Source organism: Parus major, chromosome 1A, assembly GCF_001522545.3.
Source record: "Parus major isolate Abel chromosome 1A, Parus_major1.1, whole genome shotgun sequence".
Taxonomy (NCBI): Eukaryota; Metazoa; Chordata; class Aves; order Passeriformes; family Paridae; genus Parus; species Parus major.
The window spans coordinates 42,400,485-42,408,085 of record NC_031773.1 but is presented as its reverse complement, the minus strand read 5'-3'; the positions used below and the strand labels follow the sequence as shown (position 1 = coordinate 42,408,085).

Genomic DNA, 7,601 nt, shown 5'->3' with positions numbered 1-7,601 from the left:
GTGGGCCCGGGACGGCCGGCGGAGGCGCCGCTCCAGGGCCGCTGGGCCGGAGCCCGGTGCCGGTGCCGGTGCGGGAGGGCTGCGGTCCGTGCCGGCAGCTGCTGTGGCACCGAGCCCGGCGTAGGTGTGCGAGGCGGGGCGGCTTTCCCCGCGCGGTGCGTGGGGTATGCACATGGCACGAGTGCCGTAATAAGAGAGTAGCTTTGGCAGTGTAAGTTAACCCCTTTTTGAAACAACTTGTTTTTGGAAAACACGCTCTATTCAGTCTGGTGTGCGGGCGGATCACGCTGGTTTTGCTTCGTTTGTATTACATTTTTTGCGAGCTAAGGATAGACAAAAGGCCTTGCCAATGCTGCCAGTGGGCTGGGCAGAAGTCTACTAGCTCCTAAAAGAAATAATATACTTTTATTATCATCTGACCGTTGTCATAAAAAAACCCCAAGCACTCAAAAAACCCATCCCAAAGCAAAACAAGAAAATGCTACTCCTTTCAATGCCCCCTGATTGCTGTCAGCTGCAAGCAGTCATCAATACATTCAGTGCTTGTGCATCAAAGATTACTCAGCCTTGTTGGCAGACAGAAGGTAGTGTCTCCTTATTGTAGTAGTGTGATTGTGAAAATCTCCTGTCTCAACTGTTCCATAAACTTTTTCCTTAATCTGAATCTTTTTGCTGTTCAGCAGGCTCTTTTGTGCTTCTAGGGTGGACCAACGTGCTTTAAACTTCTATTCTGCTTGTTTCTTGCTGCTCTAGAACACCTATTTTTTTCATCTTAAGATTATTTTATTTACAGTTTTGTTGATCTATAACAAGTCAGACTTTTTGTATGCTGTTTATGGCATGCATTGAAGGGAGATTGGTTTGTCATCACTGGTTACTCTGGTTCTTAGTGAAATTTGGACCTTCTGTTCTTCAGAATATGAGCTAAGTGCAATGAATGAATCAGTGCAAGGTCATGCTTCAGAAGCATGAAAGCTGAAGGAAGGAAAGCACAATTGTAATGAGTTACATTATTTTGCCAAAGTTATAATAAGCTGTAAAGTCAAACACCTAGAGATTAAGAAACCCCATATTTAATTTGTTTTTCCACATTAGTTATTTGTATAAATATATATTTTTAAGATAAAAAGGTCCCTGCCAATTTCCCACTTTTGCTGCTTAGCAAATGGACTGGCAAATAAGATTTCTTCCTCTTCTCCTCATTCAGTGCAGATCCAGGTCTCATTTATTGCTACTTGTCACCAGTGAGGCCTCAGGCTACATACGATTTTAGCAATGTAATGGATCTCCAGTCAGACTAATTATTATAATTTTTAATTTTTTTTAATGTGAGGGAAGGATCAATACCTGATTAGTGTCTAAAATTTTTAGATCAAAGGTTACCAAGTTAATATCTGAAGGCTTTGAGAATGCTGAGGAATGGTTTTGATGCTTGTATTCATAAATTCATCAATACATACAGAGCAGGGAGTGTGGTATAGTCTGCTGAACTCTCATGTAGTTTAAAAGACATATCTTACATCTCTATAAACTGGGTAGATGTCTTTCAACAAATGCATTAAAAAAAAAATAAAATCTTGTCATTCTTTTAAAACAGACCAGGGTAGAACTCACTTTGGTTTGGGTGGTTCCTTGAGCTACTGTTTCAGGGTTTACCTTTCAAGACCATCCCATTTTAAGTCTTCCACATGGAAGACTTTTCACTGTTGTTTTTGTTTTGTTTGGTTGGGAGGCTTCACCTCTGATGGAATTGGAGGAAGTTCAAAAGTAGGATTTATACTTAATGAGAGCACTGTCCAAAGATCAGATGACCTTAGGCCAGGTTTTCCACGTCTGTACAACTCACCCCCCCCACCCCCCCAAAAACAAACAAAACATTTGACTGCCAAATCAGAACACAACACACACAAATTTATCTGTTGTGAAACTCATGGTTTCCTTGTCACGTATCACAGCATTAAGGGCTGGAAGACAGAGCACTGTGAGAACAGGCCAGTCAGTGGCTGTAGTTACAACTCCTAATATTTTCATTTGTTCACTTTTTTTGTTTTGTTTTTTGTTTTGAGAGAGAGAATCTGAGATTCATTGTGCTGTGAATTCCTCTTAAGTGCCTGAAATTACTATTTTTTGTTTGTTTGTTTGGAAATGTGATGCTCAAGGAATCCTTGGTTTTTAGAGTCATTAGGAGGCTTGAATCTTCAAAGTGTTTTCATTTTTTCAATTGTTTCTTTTTTCTTGTAAATCTAAATAATGTGGTGTGTGTATACACTGAAATCAGCATCCACTGTGAGAAAAAGTAATATAAACAGTGAATAATCAATATTTACAATGCTGTCAGGTATTCATATTCATAATAGTTTTGTAACAATGCATTGCTTTGTATTTTCTTAATGCAGTTTATGAATACACTACAAATGGGTATCAAATGGGATATATTGCTGAAAGGAACTGCTGCAGTGTGGTACCAAAGATCTATTTTATTTAATGATGGGGGGGGTTTGTCTGCTTTTTTCTGATGAGTGTCTCTGGATTTTGTGTTTTAGCTCTAGTAATTGTGAAGCAAGCAGTGATATCTTGAGTACAAATATGAACCAGAGCTAAGTGTACAGCCCAGGGTGCAAAGAAGGAGGTTCAAAAACCTCTACATTCAGGCAAAAATATTTTCTCACCTAGCTGTAGCTACACTTTGTAGTGAAGTCTGCTTAAATGCAAAGGAACAATTTTCTTTTCCTTGAGATGAAAGAAACAGGTTTAAAAATTTACAGAGTAATTAGATTTTCCACTTGCCTTGACCTACATTTATTGCTGAGATTAGAAACTGCAGTGTTCAATAACTATGTTCTGGCAAGTTTTATGTGACTTTCTTTGCCACTCTTACTTTATTATGGTTAATAAAAAAGAAATATTTGCTTTGGAGGTACTTTTAGTCCTCTGCTTAATATTTGCTTTGGAGAGGAATGGATACCTAAGATTTTTTTCTCACCTCTTCAAATAGCATATCCAATTAATTACTTTATATTAGGAAAACCAGTGTCTTTAGTTATTATTCTAGGTGATTGTTTGCTCTGTCACATTTATAACATTTCTTGTTTATTCAGCAGCTAAACCAGCACAAAAATCCCAAAGTTCAGGAGCGAACAGTGTCTTAAGAGTGCATCCCTCTAGTGCTGAACAGCATGGGCTTTTGGAACGCTAGATCCTCGTTCAGCTGCACTGTGGCCAGGTGAAAGGCTGCCTGGCTGCACCCCAGTCATCATTCCAGCAGAAGCTGCAGTGTTGAGGTTGGAAAGGTTAGCTTGACAACCAGACTGGTTAGCAGCTTTCCCAAACCTAGAAAAAAAAATTTCAAACATATTTGAATATAAGAACATCTGGTTTATGGAAAGTGTAAGGATTCATTGGATTAGTTCTTATTTAAGTTGATTTACTCCACCAAGATACAATGGGAGGGAGTAATGATTCTTCTGAGATTTTATGTATTTGGCAAGAAAAAAATTACTTTAGGTAAGCAAGCAAGTGGAAACAGTGCCAAGCTAGCTTCCCTGCAGACTTCAAATATTATCTTTTTAATGATTTAGCAGTTATGAAAATGCCAGCATTAGTCTTAAAATACTTTTAAGTGCCAAAAAATATGCAAAAGGCTTGCCAAATAATACATGCACTCTCTTCTGGTAAACACTGAACAGGAAGAACTTTGAAAAATGGAATACTTAGATATTTCTAAATTGTACTGCTACATAAAGAATCTTTTATGAAGTAAGTCCTGCATTATCTTTTCCCTTAGAGACAGATTGTCACCTGGCTTGTAAGTTGCACTTTGAAGTGAATACACATCCATGCTCACTGTAATAGGATTTGCATTCACCATCCGTAGGGCTCCCTAATTTTCAGGTGAATCTAGACCACAGCTGCCAAGCATTTTTTTCCTCTGATTTATTGTTGTTGAACAACATGTGTGAACTGTATGCAATTACACTATTACTGTCTGCCAGTCCACCTTTATAATCTTGACTTTTATCAAAAAGTATAGTTAGCACTGCTTTGATGTCTGGTAACAGTGACCCTGCCAGTAAAGATAGGGATTAGTATCAAATGCTTATAAATGGGGATGAATAATAATTACCATTTAATTGAAAGGGGGAATCAATTAAATTCAATTATGTTCATTTGAATGAAGACATCTGAGCATATTTTTTTTAATGTATTTAGAGGACTACCTGTTTTTTGTGCTTTTTTTTTTGTGTTCTGTGAATTGTGATTGGTTTGAATTTTCTTAAAATTGAACTTTTAGCAAAATAGAAAAAGTAATATTTTACATAACTGTTTAGTAAATATTATTTGGCTTCTGTGATAAAGTTGTATTGACAATACTCAACTTCATTCAAAATACCTGAAGAAGACTTTTAGACTAATACAAAATTCTTTTATCTTTATCATAGAGACAATATAAAATCTGAAGGATTTGTCCAAATTCCATGAGAAAAGTAAGTAGAAATTAAGGTCATTGTTAGCTATTTCAGATTTACTGTGACATTATGTAATTTTAAATTTGGGGTTAAGCTCCTAAGGCTATAAAGCTTTGTTAATTGTATCTCCTGCTGTTTAGCTTTATAGTCATAAATATTTCTTCCATGAAAGGTGCATTTCTCAATTGGGTCCTTAGTATTTTCTCCTCCTTACTTATGAATTCATTGCCATAACACTTTTTAAATTCAAATTTTGATTTAATTCTGGTAATAGACTACTTTTAGTGCAAGGGGATGTAGTTTGGAGAGATTATATGACTTATTAGGCTTGTTCAGTGATAAAGTTATGCCTTCCAGTGATTGCAATGAAATCCTGATTTATGTGCAAAGAAAATTAAAAGTGTGGCTCCATGAAGATTGTAATAGTATGGGGTTCTTTGTTGATCCTCATCCAGTTTCCTGGATAAAAAAGGGTAAAATAGTCTAGGTTTTGAGGAGTGGGGCTTCTCAGAGAGACAGGACTTCACTTATTCAAAGCTGCGAAAATACCTAAATAGTTTTGAGGGTCTACCTGTGGTTAAGATGTTATCAACTCCCAGAGCAGCAGCAAACCTTTAATAAATACCAGCTGCTCCAGTGTCCTAGTTTAATATACAGAGGAAATTGGACCATGAACTGAGTAGCCAAGAGATGGACACATGTTCTGTTTAGCTAAATCCATGCAGTATGTTTTCCAGCAGTGGGCTGAGGGAAAGAGTTTATAGTGGCCTTACATCAAAACCATGCAGCTCTTTCTGGCAGAAACCTACTTATTAGAAGCCAAGTTAATAATAAAAGGGTAGCTGTGTTATTATCAGGTGCATCAAAAATGGAAGAATAGAATGTCATTTACGCAATCTTCTTTCCTAATCTAACAAAAGTCTTCTTGGCCAGACTTGGCACTTGAGTCTCATAGAACAGGTTATTTATTTATTTATTATGTTTATTTTGTTATGTTTGTGTAGCCAGGTTACTGACTATTTGACTCTGTCTATTTCTGATATGACGTTATAAAATTCTAGCAGAAGAATTTGTATGACAATGCACATCTCTTTGGACTGTAGAGAAATATAGTAATTTGTGGCAGAAACACTGGGGGCTTGACCAAGCTATGTTTTATGAGGAAACGTGCTAAATAGAAGTGGAAGCTGTTTTGTGTACCTGTGAGTGGAAGAAATACTTGATACTAATTACTAAAGGTAATTCCACATGAGCAGTAAACACTTACTAAATTTTTCTCTTACATCTGATTGAATTTCAAAAGTAAGTAGAAAAAATTATTACTGCAAAGGTTTAGTGGCAGAGAAGGCAATAAAAAACCCTGAATTTTGAAAATGGAGAGTGGAATCCTCTCCACTGTTTTCATCTGAAGACTTAATTCCAAAATGCTGGTTCTTGGTTTGTATACATTTAGTCAGGCTTAACATTTCTTGTTGGAAGCTATCTTTAAAAAAAAGTAGATGATAAAATCATGGAATCATTTAGGTTGAAAAATATTCCAAAATTCTGATAGCTCTGTACAGAAGTATGGGTGGAGCAGATTTATAATAATTAGTCCACAAATTTTTAATCATAGTTAGTCATTATAATATTTATGACCCATTACACGAGTCTTAAGATTGATTATGGGCTACTTGAGAACATCCAGACATGCAAGCTGATCATTGCTCCGTTTATACAGGAATATTTGATGACTGAATGCATTACTGGCTTTGGAGCCAAATTACAGTGGGGCCTGGTATTATCACTTTTATTTCAGTGCTTTTGTGGTTCAGCTACTGTTACTAAATATATGCAGCAGAGCTCTTTGCAATTTAAGAGTTGAAACTCCTGGTGTTAAGAGGCCAGCAGAAGGTAGCATTTAAGCTATGCCTGAGGGCTCTGCTGAGGTCAAAGGCACAGATGTGTGCCTGGTTTGTTTTTGCACACAGAAAATCGTGAAAGGACAGTCTGCGGGCAAATGGAAGATTTGCATATAAATGTACATGTTGGTAGCAGTAGGAAATCACTATGGTGGCTCTGGATTTTAGCCTAGTGATTTCCATATGCTTTGGGTTCTGTTGCTTAACTTCTGAGCAGGTGAAATATGTTTTCTGTGTACAGCCACAATAAAATGGTATTGGTATGGGGGATGGATTCAAACATATTACTAGAACTAGCTAGCTTCAAGTTCTCTTCTCCACAAAAAAAAAAAAAACAAAAACCAGTTTACTGAAGAATTTTATTTATCTTGACAGATTGTATCCAGAAAGCTTTCCAAGACCTGTGAGGTAGATCATCAGAATGGTCGGATGGTTGGAGCATTGAGACCCAGTAAGCTCCAAATTAGGAAAAGCCAAGTAGGGAACTTGTAGTTGTTACTCTGACAAGTGCTCTGAGTGAGTACTTTCCTTTATTGCACAATCTACATTAATTATTTAAACATTTACATTTATTTAAATTTACATTATTTAAATTTTGTATTTTGATAAGTATCTGTTGAAACTTGTTCCTTTTTGTAAATGTTTGGGGTTTTTCCTCTCATACAACTGGTATGAGTGTTCCACTCTTTGTATGTAGGTAGACTTGAGAAGCATTCACCAATGATATAGTTTTTCTTAATAGTAATTTCAATTTCCAAAATTTTAGGAAGATAGAAGAAAAAAACACTTATACAAAAATCCTAGTTACCCAGAATAAAATCAAGTTTTCCTCCCAGAGTTTCCCCAAAGTTAGTATGTCAGGCCTTAGCTACTACTTTATAATAACTACTGTTTGTTTTCAGTAGAAGCTGAATAAATGGTTTATGAACTTTGTTCTGAGAAACAATAAATGTGAGCAATTTCAAGTCAAGGACTGGTGTTTGATTCTATAATTTACCTTGTTGTTGAGATGTCTGTTAACAGCTTCACATCTTTCAGTTTAATGAGGCTCAGATTTTACTATTGTCTAGGTAACATCTGTTAAAATATTGATGGCAGTGGTATTTGCTGTAAGTATGCTGTAAATTAATACCTTTTCTATTGTTACCACTTGTAAAGCTGAACCACAGTAAGAGTTGATCTGTTCATTGTTTTATTAAAGTTCCCTATTTCCTGGGTTTGGGATGAAATCCAG

The 7,601-nt window shown here is 36.4% G+C and overlaps 1 long non-coding RNA gene across 2 annotated transcripts; it reads left to right on the top strand.

Moving 5' to 3' along the window:
• The first annotated feature begins 20 nt into the window (after positions 1-20).
• On the top strand, positions 21-7,337 carry LOC117244485. Of its 2 annotated transcripts, none has more exons than XR_004497686.1 (4): positions 21-211; positions 3,099-3,290; positions 4,440-4,484; positions 6,743-7,337. It is a non-coding gene; the product is annotated as an uncharacterized LOC117244485 (long non-coding RNA). The 2 variants fall into 2 exon arrangements; XR_004497685.1 differs by having other exon boundaries at positions 21-584.
• Positions 7,338-7,601: the final 264 nt, after the last annotated feature.